The sequence below is a fragment of the Lontra canadensis genome, unplaced genomic scaffold (assembly GCF_010015895.1).
Source record: "Lontra canadensis isolate GAN:19392208 unplaced genomic scaffold, GSC_riverotter_1.0 scaffold6, whole genome shotgun sequence".
Classification (NCBI taxonomy): Eukaryota; Metazoa; Chordata; class Mammalia; order Carnivora; family Mustelidae; genus Lontra; species Lontra canadensis.
In genome coordinates, this window is record NW_022631000.1 from 24,918,725 (window position 1) to 24,937,956 (window position 19,232).

Genomic DNA, 19,232 nt, shown 5'->3' on the forward strand with positions numbered 1-19,232 from the left:
TCCCTTAAGAAATGGATTCTATATCTCCACTCTTGAACTCTGGGGTTTGGCCACGTGTTTTTCTTTAGTCAACAGGATAGTATCAAGTATGTTTCAAGCAGAGACTTAAAAGGAATTTATCAACTGAGACTTGGTCTCTCTTGGTGTGTTTCAAACTAGAGAGCCCCATGTAAACAAGGGTAGGCCCCTTGCAAACTGCAGGAGGATAACCCATCACGTGAAGGGGAACTGAGATGCTAGAGCCCATATCTGCCATTGTACAACATATAAATAAAACTAACCTAGATCATCCAGCCACCATCAAACTCCCCAAATCATACAGCCAAATGGGGTAACCTAAATCAAGGTGAGCAGAACCACCTCAACTCGAAGAACTGCTCAGCAGATCCTGAACAATGAACTAAATAGAACTTTTTTTTTTTAAGCTGCAGAGCTTTTTTAAGCTGCTTTTGGTTTGTTGTGCAGCAAAAGTTTGCTGATGCAATCATCCTAGCCTATATCCTAGCTATTGTAGAAAAGTGGTATAAGAAAGCATGGTGCTGTCATAAAAATTGCCCATCTTTCTATCAGTCATATTGTAGGCAGCAAGGATAAATGCAGAACAGGCTAGAAGGCTAATGATGTATGTTATGCCATCAGTAAAGCTGTCACCTGAAATACCTTGGAAGTTACACTACATGCCAACACAGTCTATAATTTTGCATAATTGGTTGCTTTTAGGATGTGTGTGTGTTTCAACATTTATTCAAAACATGTTCCAGTAAAATCAGGAAGATACTCTACAAATCTTTACTAGGGAGAAGGCTTCCAACCTTCCCATTCCCTATACCTATTCAAAGAAAACGCTACACCCAACAACCCGTTGGTAATGAAACAGAATTCTGTCTGAAACAGTATAGAAAAATCAAGTGGAACCAACCTCCCACCAGAGGACCAAAAGTGCGTTTTTGTACTTAGAAGGGTATTCTTGTACCCTTCCTCTGCCTCCAGATTAAGGGACCTCAATATATTTGCCCTGAGAGATTTCAGAATTTGTATGGACCAGTGACTGCTACTCGTGGAAGTCGACCTGCAAGGTGCCTCCCTAATAACCCTCACCTTCTAGTACTTATGACCATGTGCGATCCCTTCTCACACCGAATAAGGCAGACTTCTAGGATCACTATGACATTATGGAGGTGACAGTTTGTAATTTCCGGGGCTGGATCATAAAAGGCATCCTGACATCTGCTTTTGTCACTTGGATCTCTCAATATGGGGGAAGCCAATTGCCACTTCATAGACTTAAGCAGTCATGTGGAAAGAACTAGAAGGAATTGGGTGGCAGACTGAGGCTTCCTGTCCACAGCTGGCCATGGGAATGGGCCACAGTGGACATGGTTCTCTCAGCTCTAGTCAAGCCTGCAGATGCCTGAGCACCTGGCTGAAACCTCATGAGAGACTCTGAGGTCAAATTGCTCAGCTAAGAGGATGCCAAATTTCTCATCCACCCAAACTACAAGAAATAAAAATTTGCCTTATTATTTTAAGGCAATTACTATGGCAGCAATAAATAATTAATGCAAACTGTAAACTTTTGGGTTTTAAATTTTACTTGAAGCCTGAATTCCTTTTTATTTAAAAGCGCTGACTTAGGACACGACCCTTGGATATGCCACTTACCTACTCTGTAACTGTAGGCAAGTTGCTCATGTTTATATACTCATTAATTTGCAAGATGGAATAAAAATAGTAATTACATGATTGAGAGATGTTAGGTTTAAATTAAGTAATATACAAAAGTGATTAGAAAGGTACTTCACACACAGTACCCTACCTCCACCAAAAGTCATTTTTGTGCAAGGGTCATGTTTTAAGTTTGAAAATACATACAACACATTTGACTGAATTCTACTATTTCAGGGTTGTTTCTTAGGATATTATACTGAATAGAACTGTAATTACCTTTTCTCATTGACTATTTCTGAAAATGGCTTTTGCTTCCACTTTTCTTTTTGTTTCACAGAATCATAATGCATTTTGTACTTCTGCTATAAGCAAACCAAGCTTTATAAAGATAGGCATGGCAGTTTCTAATAAATGAAATAGTCATCCTAAGGCATAGTATGGAAGATATATATCACTTCGAGGTCTGGATACAGAGTGGAGACTTCCATTAATATTAAGTATGCACTTCTCCAATTTCAGACTCACATCTTTTATCTCCGCTTCACACTCCTTGGGAGACATATCAAATTGTAATTCTTGCCCTTTTGATGTTTACTACAGCAAATAACTTATTTCCTATGGTGCTATTCATTTTACTCTCATAAATAAAACATTCTTTCATCTATTGTATATTTTATTTGCTATTGAGAGCAAATTCTAAGACTAGCATCAGGATTTTATATCTTTGGTTTGGCCATTTCATTGTTCCTTTAAGCTACCGTATGTTGGGAATACTTATGTATTACGTGCTATGAATATTAGAAGCCTTTGCTTTGTATAACATGTGTCTGCTCTCCAACTTCCCAAATGACTAATATTCCCTGAATAATGCTTCTTTTTCAAGCAGAGTTATTTCTTATATGTATGATGAAAAGTCATGCTCCTAAGTAATAATGACAAAATTTAACTAGCTTAACTCTAGTTTGAATTTTTTAAACTTTTTACTTCAAAAATTCAGGTTAATTATTGAATTATCCATAAGAAAATGAAAGGAAAAATGATTACCTAAGGGGACTAATGATGTAATAATTTTATAGAAGTGCTGATTTGAGGTATTTATTAGTTCAGCATAAATTAACAATAGTTTTAGTTTGGGGGAAAAACAACAGTAGAATTTTCCATTATATTTATTGTATTAATATAATAAATTAAGAAGAACATTTTGAACATGTTATATAGGAGGAAATAGGAAAGGCTATCATGTTTTCATTGGTTTTATTTTTGACTTGGCTATCACCAACATGAAGAACAGTCATTGTGCTTTATTTGCAGAACATTAAACTTCATGTAACAGTATACTAGCTTCTAGTTGCTAAAATGGAGCATATAGGGAAAAAAAAAAACCTATTTAGGTGATGTCTTAAAATATTACTACCAAACAAGTCAATTTGCAAACGGTAATATTATATTTTTGTAACATTTGTTTGAAACTATTTATCTCACATTGATTACACACCACACACAGCACAAAGATGTAGATAAATTAGCTATCAGTTTCTTGTCCTTTGTTTAATACTCAAAAGAGAGAATGAAGGGGAAAAAAAGGCTTGCTGTGTTTCACCCTCATTCCTATCTACTTGATAAGGACCGAGCCTGTAGGTCTAAGGAAAACAAAAAGTTATACAGATACTCGACAGGGGGAGCAATATGTTTTCTTGTAATTAGATATAAATATATGTAAGTATACCCACCACACACACACACACACACACACACTCTGTTCCTTCTCATTCTACATTCTACACATATTCTGCTGAGCCTCCAGACGGATGTCTCCACCCTGTATATAAACTGTAGACAGTTTATATTTCCTTCTAAATGATCCGAGACATTGAAAAAAAATAAAACTGATTTCTTTTTCCAAATCAGAAGACATGAGTTTTAAGAATTAATTGGTGCAGAATTTTTTAGCAAAGCATGTATAATCTAAAACAATACTTACTAGAATACTTTCTTCTATTTGTGCATGAACACTTTCTTATTGTCATGGCTAAACTCTCTGGGCAAAGGTAGGCCCTATGTCCAAAGTGGAAATAGGAAGTACATTTTGTATGTATAGTAAGTACTTAATTATAAACAACGATCAAGCTGAATCAGACAGGATGGCTTAAGCCCAGAAAAGAAAGACAAAAAAGAAAAGGGAGGAAGAAAGGGAGGGGAAGAGAAAGGAAGGAAATCATCCCATCCAGCATTTATTTTTTCCTCAAAAACACCAAGTTTACACGTAGGGAAGTATTTTCTGAGCATATTTTCTGCTTTCCGCGTGAGGAGAAGAGCAACAATGACTCCTGAATCTAGAAACTCTGCCCGTGACTAGAAGAGAGTGAACATAAAGGAGATGAGGATTTGTAGCCAGCACACTTGTTTTGAATCTCAATTCCATTGCATATTATGTGGTGGTACCTTTATCTTGGTCAACATATTTAAACCAATCCAGTCTTTAAAATAAGAATAATAAAAATTATATTCCAGCATTTTTGAGAGATAATTAAATGAAATGGTGTATCTAGTACTCTTGACGCAGAACAGTTTTGTAAACATAGGCACCGCTTTGGGGTAATGAATTATTGTCATGGGAGACCAGAACTGAACATATGCTAACCCCCTTGTGGTGTGTCCTCCTGAGTTCAAGTTTTCACATTAAATTCCATGCAGCGATAGTAAAGAACTGCATGTTCATATATACATAATTAAAAGAGAGACTACAGATCTTCAAATGTTTGTCATATAACTGATCTGACCTAGTCACAATTTGCCAGTTAGAAAACTAAGATAAACCAACCCACAATCAAAAGAACAAATGTATAAACCCCAATTTACAAATGCACTCTTTTAAGTGAGATTTATAATACAGATAGGAATTTCTCTAAATCCTAAAATGAGCTACATGGTATCAAACTTTGTTTCAGAACCATTGAGAAACTAATTAAAACCTTTCTGTAAATTATTCTGTTCAAAAGTACAGTTTTATTTAGATGTCTAAGGGAAAACTAATCAGAAATTCATAGACATAATAAAATATTTGTTACACTTGGGCAAGCCTGAAGCAACTGCAATATTTAAATTTTTTATTAGTTCAGAGCATAAAATGTTTCTAGCATTACCTGCACATAACATATACCCAGTTTCCACAGAGTAGAAGTATGTTTGAAATATATTTAGGAGCTTTCCATTTTATAGGCTGCAAAATAGGAGCCAAGCTAAATTGAAAGGACTGGTATTGTTTCCTTATCCTATGTTACAGTTTGATAATTTGATAATTATTGATCTAGTCAATCACAGTTAATTCCTCCAAAATTTTGGAGGAATAATTTCTTTCTAAAAATGATAAGAAAAAGCAAAATACCATTAAAGGAGAGTAATCTTTTTGCCTTAAACATCTTATAACATCCAGAAGCTTGAAATGCTGGGTAGCTGAGAAGGATTCTTGACTATAGTAATTTGGCTCCTAATTTTATATACTTGTAGAATTAAAAATTATATAAAAATAGATTATTGTAGTTCAATTAGAAAAAGATATATGCAAGGAGTGATGAAGGAGCCAAACTTTGTTGTTTCAGAAAAATTAGAAGAAAAGTATAGTATACATTAGAGCTATTATTTTTTTGTTGTATTCCGTGTATATGCTATTAAATTTGCCAGAAGTTATAATGTAATATGAAACAATAATCTTGGTACAAGTATCCTGTCTAGTTCCTGCTTTTAATTAAAATGGTTTTAATATTTCATCACAATATTTACAGTGATTTCTAGTCAGTAGTTTTTATTATACTTAGAATGTCTAATTTATCATCTAGAATTTCTATTAGAAATAGTAATAACTGGGTCATGAGATATGTTTTCAGATTCTGTTGTTATAATACATTTCTTTGTTGCCTTTTCTTATTGATAAAATGGGTTAGACTAATAAATATGACAGCAGACAACCTTATATTTCTGTGATGAATGCAAATAGCTATTGAAATTTACTCATTTAAAATCTTTTTAAGGAAAGAGCTATTGAACTTAGTAATACACTTTCAACATATCTAATTAATCATTTCTTTTTTAATTTTTTTTAAAGATTTTATTTATTTATTTGACAGACAGAGATCACAAGTAGACAGAGAGGCAGGCAGAGAGAGAGGGGGAAGCAGGCTCCCTGCTGAGCAGAGAACCCGATGCGGGGCTCGATCCCAGGACCCTGAGATCATGACCTGAGCTGAAGGCAGAGGCTTTAATCCACTAAGCCAGCCAGGTGCCCCTAATCAATCATTTCTTGATTTCATCTGTTATCTTTTTATTTGTTTACCTATTTTTCTTATTTTCAAATAATTTTTAAATATGAGTGGGTGTTCCAATATCCAGGTCTGCATATAAAGAGCTTGGCAATCACAACTCAGTCCTAAAACATGAAAAAACTTAGGGGCACCTGAGTGGCTCAGTAAGTTAAGTTGGGATTCTTGATTTTGGCTCAGGTCATTATCTTAGTTAGGGTGAAGACTGAGCCCCACTTCAGAGTCCAGACTAGGCTTGGAGCCTGCCTGGGATTCTCTATCTCCCTATCTCTCTACCCCAACTCTTCCCTCCCACTCCCTCCCAGCTCACACATGGACTCTCTCTCTTAAAAGAAAGAAAGAAACAAACAAACAAACTTAAACAGACTGAAAAACAACTCTTCTTGGATCTGTAAGAGAGGGGAGGACACAGGGCAGCCTACAGCCCCCAAGAGTGGAAAGACAGACCAGAAAGTAGGACATATGGCTTACCAGAGCAGGGATTCACAAGTGGAATACACTGAGGCAACCAGTGTTGGGGTAGCAAAACCCAAAGCATACTTGACAACTTGCTGGTGGCTTGGTGTGGACAACTCTGGGTGTTAAACACTTCAGGGGCTTTTGTCATAGGTGGGCACCCACAGTGCTGTGAGATTTATCTCCAGGAGCTCAACTAGATTTCCACAGTAAATAGAGGAGAAAAATCCCCCTCTGGCTTCAGGTAGAGGAAGGGGAAAAAGAACCATTTTGAAATGTCTGAGCACTCTGTTCTTAATAAGGCCTGCCCTTAGGGAAAACTAGATAACCAGAGCCTAACCTGCTGTGGTATTAGCCAAATTTAACTGACTTGTGAAAGGGGAAGACCTAATTCTAGCCCACTTTAGCCTTCCACCTACAAGAAGAGAAATACACATTTCTAGCCACAAATATACATACTCTAGCCATTTTTTCCCACATAACTGGGGAGAAAAAACACTTAAAAAACAACTGCGATATTCACCTTCCACAAGCATAGGTTCATTAAAAGACTGAACTCTAACCCTAAGTTTCTATAGGTTTCTCCTCCTCCACACTTCACCACCACATTAATAAAGACCTATTTATAGCAGCTCTTTTTACCCAGTATACTAAATCTGGCTATCAAGAAAAAAATTAGAAGACAAAACACACAATTTGAAGAGACAAAGCATAGCATCAGAATCAGACATGGTAGCATGTTAGAATTATCAGACTGGGAATTTAAAACAACCAGGATTAACATGCTAAGGGCTCTAATGAATAAAATAGACACCATGCAAGAACAGATGGGCATTTTAAGGAGAGAAATGGAAATCTTAAGAAATAAACAAAACAAAGTGCTAAAGATCAAAAACACTGTAATAAAAATGAAGAAGGCCTTTGATGAGCTTATTAGTAGACTGAACATGACTGAGAAAAGAGTCTCTGATCAGAGGACAGATCCTTTCACTCCCCAAACCACAAAAGTACTTCCTAACTATCTGGATTTATCTTACATAATTTTCTATATAAATGACTTATTTTCTGCACAAATCACAAAGGGTTTGTGGCATTATTGATACAAAACTGTAGCCTTGCAATCAAAGGCTACAGGCTTAGAGATTAGGTTTATGAAAATTCATGCATAAGTGCATGTGTATATGAAATCTTTGGGTTCTGATTCAAACCAACAAGGAAAAAACTGCCATGTCGCCTTTTATCAAGTTATTTCAAATTGAAAATAGTGACATAATTTTTTCTTTTCTTGGTGTGGTTAAAAGATGAATTTGGAAAGGATGATGAAAAAATAGGCACCAAGGTAAGGAGATTTTTTTTATTGTTTGGTTAGTTCATTCGTTTTATTTTCAATGAGATATTTTGATAAAAAGTACTGATAACATCTCTGACAAAATGATGTCCAATGATTTCCAATGGGACAGAATTAATTCCAGAAAGAATGGAGAGTATAGCGAGGCAATTTAAATGTGTCTTTTAGGGGTGCCTGGGTGGCTCAGTTTGAGTGTCTGACTCTTTATTCTAGCTCAGGTCATGATCCCAGGGTCCTGGGATCAAGTTCCACATCAGGCTCCTTGCTCAGTGGGGAGCCTCCTTCTCCCTCTGCCTGCCATTTGCCCAGGTTGTGCACTCTCTCTCTCTCTCTCTCCCTCTTTGACAAATAAATTTAAAAAATAAATAAATGTGGCTTTTATAATACTGTATATGTATTGGGGAAAAATGAGGGCTTTAGTCTTTTTCTAGAGTTTGAAGTCATCATATAGATTCCTAGTTAGTACTTTCAATAAATATTTGATATATGATATGGCAATTTTAACAGTCTTTCATAGACTATATTCAGAATCAGAACAGATCTTAGTATTGTAATAATACATTGTTGAGTAGAATTGGACATTAACCTCAGTTTCGAGATTCACTAAAACTTCTAAATATCTGTAGAATAAATTGATACAAATATAATAGCGTTCAGATTTTTTAGTGAAAGATTAAATTTTATTTACTTGAATAATTGCATTAAGCAAATAAAGATTTCCTTGTTCCCTCAGACAGTAATATCAACTTTCTCAGGTGTCCCACAACATTCTATCATTCTAATGATATTCGATTTAGTCTATTATTAAAATTGTTTTATAAATTTTTCTCCTATTTGTTCATATTTTGTTTCAAGTTGCTCAAGTTTATATAATTAAAATATTTTAATGGGGAAATGGGAACCTATAGGATTTAATGGAAAGAGCAATTTTGCCCCTACATAGAGAGAACAGTTTTTTATTATTCATTTATTCAAATTTCATTAATCATTAACTCATTACACATTTACTCATTGTTTCCTATTTTTTGGAGATTCACAGGTTTGTGTACTGGTACAAAAATAAAGGAACTTTCCTGATTTTAAGAAGTTTGACCAGTATTTGTAGATAGGTTGTCTCTAGCAGATAAGTAGTTGTTAAACACACATTTTTACTTGAAAAGAATACTTCTTATGACTGAAGAATTCCAATGAGAGTTCAGAGGATTCAGTAGTAATAGAGATTTTTGTTAACCAACCACAAGGAAAAATAAAATACTTCACTTAGAGAATAATTACTCAAGCAGAATTCCACCTGGGGTGCAAGTTGCAAATGGAAAATAGAGAATGCCCAAAACTGGCTGAATTAAGGATGGACACTCAAAAATCTGCCTCTCTTCTGTGTAATTATGTCCATGTTACAGGACACAGTTTAAGCTGTGTCTTAACCTATGAAATGTTCTGTGCATATTTTTTTAAAAACTTTATTTATTTATTTGACAGACAGAGATCATAAGCAGACAGAGAGACGGGGAGGGGGGAAGCAGGCTCCCCGCTGAGCAGAGAGCCTGATGTGGGGCTCGATCCCAGGGCCTGAGATCATGACCTGAGCGGAAGGCAGAGGCTTTAACCCACTGAGCCACCCAGGCGCCCTCTGTGCGTATTTTTATCTCTTCTCTCTGATAGTACTTAACACATAGTGATGCCCAACAAATGTTTATTTAATGAGTAAAATACTTCGGAAAATGAGAGAGACCATGAAAATAACAAATATGAGTTTAAAAGACAAAAAAATTCACTAGTCTTAATAAAGACTAATATTTCCCAAAACACTTGCTAGTATTCCTGTGCTAGACAGTAAACTTTCAAAATATTCCCTAAGACCTATGACATTTTTAAAAGTCATAAAGTTTGATTATTCTAATCTAGCATCAATTGTAGGTCATAAGTACTTATAACAAATCAGTTTAAAAGTTCTGTTTTGTGTTATGACCCCTTAAGATAACAAAATATTTTCAATACCATTGGCATTTTTCAAAATGCCCTGAAGTATAATTCCTCCATTGTAACTGACCTTCTACCAAAACTATCTGTCTCTGAGAACCTCCTGGCTCAGTTGGAAAAGCATGCAACTCCTAATCTCGGGGGTTTTGAGTTCAAGCCCCATTTGGGTATAAAGATTACTAAAAATAAGTTAATAAACTTTAAAAAGAAGCTTTCTGTTTCAAATCAATACATTCAATATCTCTATTTCATCTTCTGTCTCTTTGTTAACATGAAAATGACTTATGTTTGCAGCAGATGGCAAATCACTTCAAAATCAAAATAATAATGAAGTAGTATATTTAAAAACAACTTAGTTAAATGAAAGCCTGTCCACATTAAAACTTGTACAAAATGTTCATTACAGCTTTATTTAGAATAGCAAAAATCGATAAACAACAAAAATGTCTATGAATGATCAATAAAACAGATCCAACTACTATGCAAAAACAAACAACAAATTGCCAATATATAATATATATGAATACCAAAGTCATTATGCTAAGTAAAAGAAGTCTACCACAAGCAACTTCCTGTTGGATAACTGCATTTTTTTAAGTTCTAAGAGAGGCAAAGCATAGTGATGGCAAACCTGTGGTTGCCAGGAGATGGGAATGAGAAGAGGAGACCAACTACAAAAGAACACAGGAGGCAGATGGCTTGAAACTCTTGGAACATATAGAGAAGCAAAAAATCAAACCCAAAGAAGGTTGCCACAGAGTTAGCCATCACTTTCCCAACAGAATCAAAGTCAGAGTGAGCAAATAAGAGGTGCAGGAATGAGCAATATGTCTATCACCTGTCGGGTCAGGGATAAAGCAAACAGGATAGAGATGACATGTTTCCAGTTACCACTCAGTAGTAACTTGCAGAGCTCCACATGGAATTCTACTAAAGGCTGCAAGGAAAGAAAATGTGCAAGAGACATGCTATGTTCCTTCTGAGCATTGTTTACTCTAGCTAAACCACTGAATAAGAGTCCATTGGTTTTCAAACTGTTAAATAGGGGCTATTTTAATATATATTAATAATATAATATAATATAAGTATAATAATATAAGTAATAATATAAGTTTTTAATATTATTGTTGTCTTTTCCAAGCTCATTCTCTCACTATGTAGATTGGGAAACTTCCCAGAACCTGCATTCTGCAGTGGCATCATCCCTCTGAAGCCTAATGGAATGCATGTCTGTATAGTCTTGGGTTTCAGATGTTTTGGGTGGTTAATTATCAATATGGTAAACATTAGAGGAGATAACTCAAATAAATAAAACTGTGGAGAATGAGTCCTAAAACAGAAAGTTTGAGAGTTGTTAGCATATATAAATAAATAATGGACCACCTACCAAGACTGGGTCTGGAACCTCCCCTACCCTCCAGTATAGTAAGCAGCATTTGCTTCCAGGTTCAAGCTGTGAGAATTACTTTCCAAACACAGAAAAATAATTGCATGGGGAGCTCATATGGTTGAAAAGCAGAACATAGCCAAGTTCAGTAACAGACCACTACAGGGGACACAGATGAAAACGACAAAATCTAAATGTCCCTCCATTCAACAATGTAACATTACTCTAAGGCATTCCAACACAGGGCAATCCTTATTTTAGTCTCCTTAGGACAGACACATGCTCAGAGGATACCCAAAGGTAGCTAATTCAGAAGAACAGAGACTAGTGCAACTACAAGGAAAACATACTACTTCTCATAGTGCAACTGTCACATATAAAAGTACAACAAAGGACAAATAAATATTTGAGAAATATAAACAATATTAAAGAAAAGTTTGCTGTGAATAGTGAGAACGATAGGTCTAGTCAAAACCTGGATGTATGAAGACAAAAACAAAATACTATGTAATCATAGAATCAGAAGCACGTTATATTCTGAAAAATGCACGAACTTCTCAGAACTTCTAATCAGAAAACAAGAAATAATTATAAATTATAAATAATAATGTAATTCCTAAAGTTGAAACTTCAGTAAAATGTCTAAATAAGAGAATGTATATATAAGTGACCTGCAATTTAAAATTAGAAAATATCCCAGAAGATTGAAAAATAAGTAAAAGAGATATAAAATGTAATATAAATGTTTAAAGTTATAGATAGAATACAAAGCCAAAGCTCAAACATCCATAAAAATAGGAGTGTCAAGAGGAGAGAACAGATAGAATTTACAGCAAGAAATGATACTGAAAACATGTCTGACTTGAACTAATCTTCACACTTAGAGAGTACACCAAGGACAAACAGAAAATAATTTTAAATATACATATATCTAGACATATACTTAAGATTTTTCATGAAGATTAAGAAAAGAGCTAAAATTTTCTTTAATAATAATAACATCAACAACTTTACTTCTAACTTAACAAGAAGACTGGCATGAGTTATTGCATTAGTTATGCCTGATGCCAACTGACTGGCAAAACAGCAAGTCCTTTGTCTTGAAAGTTTTGACTATTACTGATCCTAGAATTATATATAACAAAAACAGTCAAATGTAAGGGCAATATAAAAGTATTTTCACATACACCATAACCAAAAAATACTTGTCTTCCTGATGGTCTTTCTAAAAAAATTAAATTTTCTCAACAATAAAATGAGTTTCTAAGAGCTTTCACTTTCCTAATCAATCCTACATGGTTTCAAATGGGCAATTTCTGCTTGATGTTTACTAACAAAACCAACTAAGAATCAGTTATGAAAATAAAATGAAATTGAGGAGGTGCATTAAAAAATATAAATGAAGAAGAGAGGATCTAAATCTAACCCACAAGTGCCGTAGACCAATGTGTCATTAAATAAGGGCAGCAGGCCCAATAGTTTACAGGTCCAAATTGTGTCAGAAGAACATATGAGAACTTCTGGTGAAGTCACTAGAAATGACTCATGACTCTGTACCTTCCCTGGATAATTGATGAGATCTATGCCTAAAATCTTATATTTGATCATTTACTTTCCAGGGCAGATATATGAAGTAAACAAACCTACATGTATCAATCAGGACATGCTCTGATATGATAAAACAAGGCCACAACTGCTGTGGCTGAGAAAACCAACATTAATATCTCACATGGTAAATGTCCATCGTGGGGACTCGACTCTACTTTGTTTTCCCCAAGGGCCCATGCTAAATAGGCTCCATGTGGGGGCTACCATGTTTCCTAAGGTGATAAGGAGTACACATAGTAAATGGGCCCAAGCTCAACATTTTTAGCTGGCAGTTTACAAAGTGAGTGTTTTCACCCATGTTTTATTCACCTAACCACAGCTAGCTTTAGGAGCAATGAATTGAAATCCTGTGTTTGAAGGAGAAATGGCCCAACTCTTTTGCTGAATAGTGTTTGTGACTGACATATTTCATAGAATTATTACCTTTTGTTTTATTTTATCACAGCATCATTTTTGATACATAAGGATTAAATTTATTCCTGAAAAAGAGAGGTATTGATAAATTTGGCACACAGAGGTTTGGATCTACTTTTTTCTCCCATTGCCAAAGATTCCTCGTGTAACTGGGGCAAATCACCCTATCTAAGATCTCCCATTTCCTCAAGCACAAAGTCAACTTAAGATCTTCATTTCCTTATTCATAAAATCCTAGATTTTTTTTTTAAAGATTTTATTTATTTATTTGACAGACAGAGATCACAAGTAGGCAGAGAGGCAGGCAGAGAGAGAGGGGGAAGCAGGCTCCTTGCTGAGCAGAAAGCCTGATGCGGGACTTGATCCCAGGACCCTGAGATCATGACCTGAGCCGAAGGCAGAGGCTTAACCACTGAGCCACCCAGGTGCCCCATCCTAGATGGTTTTAAAGAGACCTTCCCTGCTGGCTTGACATTTGCTGCCATATTACAGACAAGAAAGTAAAACATTTAATGCACAGAAAAGTTAAGTGACTTAAAGAATCATAGGACATGTTAGTAATAAATTTGAAATCTAGTATATCATTTATATATCTAAGGTTATATATATTTTATGTATATGGTGAATCTTCCAAAACAAAAGCAAGGAAATAGTAAGCATGATTGCAACCACAAAAAAGAATCTGTCTTCACAAGGCCAAATGATCTATTTTCTTTTTCAAATCTCCATTTGCAGATCTCGTACTGGGCTCTTAGAGGTTAATGGTTATAGAATGAAAAAAAAAAATGAGATAAATGTGGAAGAGAACTGAAAATTTGTCATGTCATAGTCCAGACAGTATCTAAAATGTATTGCATAAAGTATTTGTCAGCAAATGCACTTCAATCTCTGTAGGATTCTCTACACTTGAAAGAACAGATGTTCATTGTGTTTGATGAGCTACAAAACCATTGCCTGCACTAAAAACAAAACAACTAGGAAAGAAGTGACACTGACATTGACATGTGGCAAAAGCAGTCACTTCACAGCACATTTGTGTTCAATCATTTGTACCTTTCTCAAGTAGTCTGTAAGGTTCTAGTAACAACATATCAAGAAAATAGTTATTCATTTTGCTCATTTTATTATGGATTTGTTTACTTCATTTTCCTCTCAAGATGGGAGACAGAATATTAAATGTAAGAGACATTTTTTTTTATTTTCAGCAAAGAAATAATACAGAAGTGATTGCATTCTCCTTTAAAAAAAAATGGGACACTGGTAATGATAAATGAGTTACAAATTAAAATAGTCTTTTGTATTCTCCTTTATCTCCCAGAATCAGTTACTCGTTTCAGGTTTTTTGTGTATGTTTACAAGCAATAATATCTGATAATATGCCTCTGTATAAAGTTTATATAGATATATACTGTAAGTATAAATATGTTTGCATTTGTTAGGTATGTAATATTCAGGCTATAAAGTTGTAAGGTGTTTATTTTTGTGTACATTTTATTATTTCTCAAATATGAAGATCTTGTTTGATCTTTTTAAAGTTTAATACTGAGCTGATGTTAAGTCAGTATGTTCTGATACGATCACAGCTGTTCCTAAAATGTAGAAAGAATTCCATACTTGTGTAGTTAGTAGCATTTACCGCAAGCCCTCCAACTTCCCGGAGCTAAATTGCCTCTCCCAAAAGAGCCCCAGGACCCAGCAACTATTAAGTTAACACCCAGCCTAGCAGATCTTGCTCCAGTGCCCTGGGCAGTCAGCAACTTTTCTGAATGGCCAAAACAGTTAATTATTATCAACATCACCCCTGGATATATCAAAACACAATTTGTCATTTTGCCATTGGTTATTTCTTCTCCCACTTTCTTATATTAATTTTCTTCATAACACTTTCTACCTTCTAATAAAGTACAAAATGTAGTTATAATTTCATTAATGGGATGAGGTAAGGATTTAGGTGTGTGTGTTCCTTAATGCTATATCCCAAGTGCCAGGCATATAGTAGGCTCAGTGAATGTTTATTGAGTCGATATTCTCATGTTCCTACCAACATTGAAAATCTCTATAATTTTTGCTAGTAAAACATATTGGAAATAACACATTGTTTTGTCAGTTAACATTTCCTGGATTACAGCTGATATCAAACATTATATTTCAAATTTCTCTGTTTATTTTTTTTTTTAAAGATTTTTTATTTATTCATTTGAGAGAGACAGTGAGACATAGAGAGCACAGCTGGGGAAGAGACAGAAGGAGAGGGAGAAGCGGACTCCCTGCTGAGCTGGGAGCCTGACCCCGGGCTCAATCCCAGTACATGGGGATCATGACCTAAACTGAAGGCAGACACTTAACCATCTGAGCCACGCAGGTGCCCATCAAACGGTCACTGTTTACATAAGTATATATATTCTATAAGTTGTTAGATTATATGTCAGCTTATTAACAGTTTTTTTTCTTACATTGTTTTTCAATAAATTTATTTAAATCCTTATACTTTTTCTGAGGGCTATTTTGCTTCTGATTTAATTATCAAGTATTCTTTCTACTCCTTTAAATTTAATTTGCAGATATACTTTGACTTCTTTTATAATTCTAGGGTAGAATCTCTAAAATTCCGTTACTTAGAATTTTTGCTCTTTATTCCTAATTACCAATGTCATTTCACTGCAGTAAGAAAAATGAGATTGACTGATTTTTTATTTTGAAAATGTACTTTGAAAATTTTCAGAAAAATTATTTATATTAGATAGGCCTAGCAGGTTTGCTATCCTGTATTATACAATCCCAGAGCCTCGGGGACCTATTATATAAATGTTCTTTCTCCCTCTCGTTGTTCTACATGGATGTGAGGGCTCAATTCCATACAGTCACTCAATACGCAAGCTTTTGGAGACTCTAAGACATATAGCTGTACTATAGGTCACATGCAATCTTCTCAGAACAGGGGACAAGAAAGCTTCAGTGCTTGACCTGGCATTCATTTCTTTGCCACACAGACCATCTGCTACAACTGGCCACATAGCCATATCTCCATAAGGGAGCTGGAAACTGGGAATGAACACACGGAATATTTGGAGGATATATTCCTTTACTTGGGTTTCCTTCTAGTTCCCAAACATTCCTTTGCTCCTTTCTTTCCTTAAATGAAACCAAATCAAAGCCACCCTGTGTGTGGTCTCTGGGTGATAAGTGATGGTCCCTGCCTGTTTTTGAAAATGTCTCTTCTTGGTCCAGAGGACCTGATAAACCATGTTTCTATCTCCTCACACTTTTGTACAATGACAGAACTGGGAGAGCCCAAATGCAATGAATTCCTCCTGGTGGAAAGACAAAGCAGTTTATAACATTTCTTAACTTGTGAGTGTTGATACTGTGAGAGTGCTTTCCCTCGGGGTAATAAAGGTTTCTTAATTAGGCATTGTTTTAGCTGTTCACAGAGACTCCTTTCTTAATTTTTTCTCTATCTCCTTCTCTCTCTCTCTCTGCACAAAGGCCGTGTGAGGTTAAATCAAGAAGGTAAGTTTGCAAGCTAGGAAATGAGCCTTTATCGGAACCCGGAAACTAACTCAGCCCGAAACTTGATTGTGTACTTCTACCTCCAGGGCTGTAAGAAAAGGATTTTTTTCTGCTCTTTAAGCCACCCAGTCTATAGTAGTTTGTTAATGGCAGCTGAGTTGACTAATAGAGGGACATTTTCCTTGCTCTCATTATCAAACATCCTCGGTGGCGGTAGAGGAATACAGCCAGACTTCAAGTCCCCTCTGGACTCACAACAGGTGGTAGAGGGGGGCAAAATCTTTTTACCTTCACAGGGTCACAGCAATTTTCAACTCTAGACTCCTAGCTTGTTTAGCACTTCAGTCTCTATTCATATCTATTTGAATCCAGTCAATTCCATGTGCCAGTTATTTTTGAAAAATAGTTTTTAGTTCCACTATCTTTCTTTACTTTTTTGCCAAATGCTTTTTTTCACAAATTATGCTCTCAGACTTCTCTGGCAAAGTTTTACCCTGACTCTGATTTGTATCCTGAATCATTTTATGCACTGACAGGTACTACTAGTTGTCATACCATTATGACTGATGTCATACCATATTATACTGATGTATTTTCCCGAATCATCTTAATCAGGTAAGAAGTTCAGCAGTAAGGAAAAAAGGCTATACCCTTAATCTAATTTTTGCTTCAAGGCTGAATTTCAAAGGCCTTTGTTGTTCGCATATTTTCATGGTTTTGTCCCCTACTGTAAAGGTTAAAAAGCAATTCACTGCTTCAATATGTGTACACCCAGAAATGTTCAGATTTCTTCATTATTTTTATTTTGGTTTGAAAACATTCTAATTATTTTCTGAGGTTTTTCATTTTTATGAAATACCTAGCCAAATCCAGTCAATAACAATCAATAAATAATACTGTAATTTAATTCCCCCTAATCTTCCCCAAGAGCTAAAAGTTTACCACGCCTAAAAACAAAACAAAACAGAACAAAGCAAAAAACAGTACCTCAAGCCTATCATCTAGTTTCCAAGTTAGGTCTGAAGTGTTTTACCAAATGCTTTATTATTGCACAACATAGAGTATTCTCCTTTCATTCTCAGGAATTAATTTCTTAATTGGTCATCACCTGGCCCTTAAAATAATGCCAGCTAATTTAGGCATCTGTTATGGTAACCTCACTTCCAATGAGTCATAGTCAGGATAGGATAGGTAACGCTATAGTAACAACATCAAAATTTCAAGGGCTTAAAATAGCATACCTATTTCTAATTCTAATGGCATGTCTGAAGTAAGCTAGTAGATGTTCTGCTCCAACAAGGAAGTGGGATCTTTTCCTCCACGCTTTGAATTTGGTCTTGGCCTGTGACCTGACTTTACCAATGGGATGACAGGAAATGTGATACAAACAGAGCCTTGAAATCACTAGGACACTGGAGTCTGCTCTTGCTTGGTATACTTGAAACCTTAAAAGAACCATATGAACAAGCCCATACTAGTGTTCTAGAAGATGAGGGGACACATGGAAACAATGTAAACACCCTATGTCACAATTTACTTCCAGACATATCAGGGAGACTATTTTAGATCTTTTAGCCAACCAGCCAGCTATCTACAGGTATATGATAGAGCCCAACAGAAATCACGTAAACTCCCTCAGACCAAAAGAATTACCTACCCACTAACAGGACCATGAGTTAAATGAAATAGTTGTCTTTTAAAGTCAGTAAGTTTATTATGCCAAACACATTTTTCCAAGTTTTTAAGTTTAAGATTTTTTTGCTCTACAGCAAAATCTAACTAATAGATCAACTAATATCTATGTAGCAGGGTAATGCTATAACAAAAAGCTAAAACATGTTGCATTGGTTTGGGGTCTGGGGTTGGTGAAGACTGGAAAAGCAGAAAGGAAATTGTGGAAGTTGGAATAAGTGGCAGGAAAAATGCCAAATATCAGGCTGGAAATGGCAACCTGTATTATACAGTGGTGGAAAAACTGTTAGAACTGTTTGTTGCCTGTGGTAAGTGGGAATATAGAAATGTACACACAAAACCTGAGCATTTGGCTAAATAATTGCTAGAATTTAATATAGAAAATTTGCAAATATTTATATCTTTGAATAAATAATATTTACCAATTTTCTCAGATAGTCTCCCTTTGCCATCTGGGTATACCTTCTACCCTTCTCCTCTCAGGAAAGCTAAACAGTATGGACAACAATTAATAGCCAACATTACTTCCCTGGCTTGTATTAGGTTCAAAAATTTAGAAGCACTGGCCCAGAATAGGAGGATGCGAGGACAGTGAAACTAGTGTATTTAATCCCATGGCTAACTTTCTGTCAAGACACAGGTTCACAGTGATGGAAGCTCTACTATCAAAGGTCATTCATACTTTCTGTCCCACTTATAGCTACAGCCACCTCCCTAGTTTCTATCTCCCTTTCCCCACTTCTAGATGTTGGCCTGAGTGCTTTATATCCTTGATGAATTTTTTTTAAACCTTGCTGGATTTTCTAATTGGACCCCAATGATATTATGATTTTTTTTTTTTTTAAATAAGACT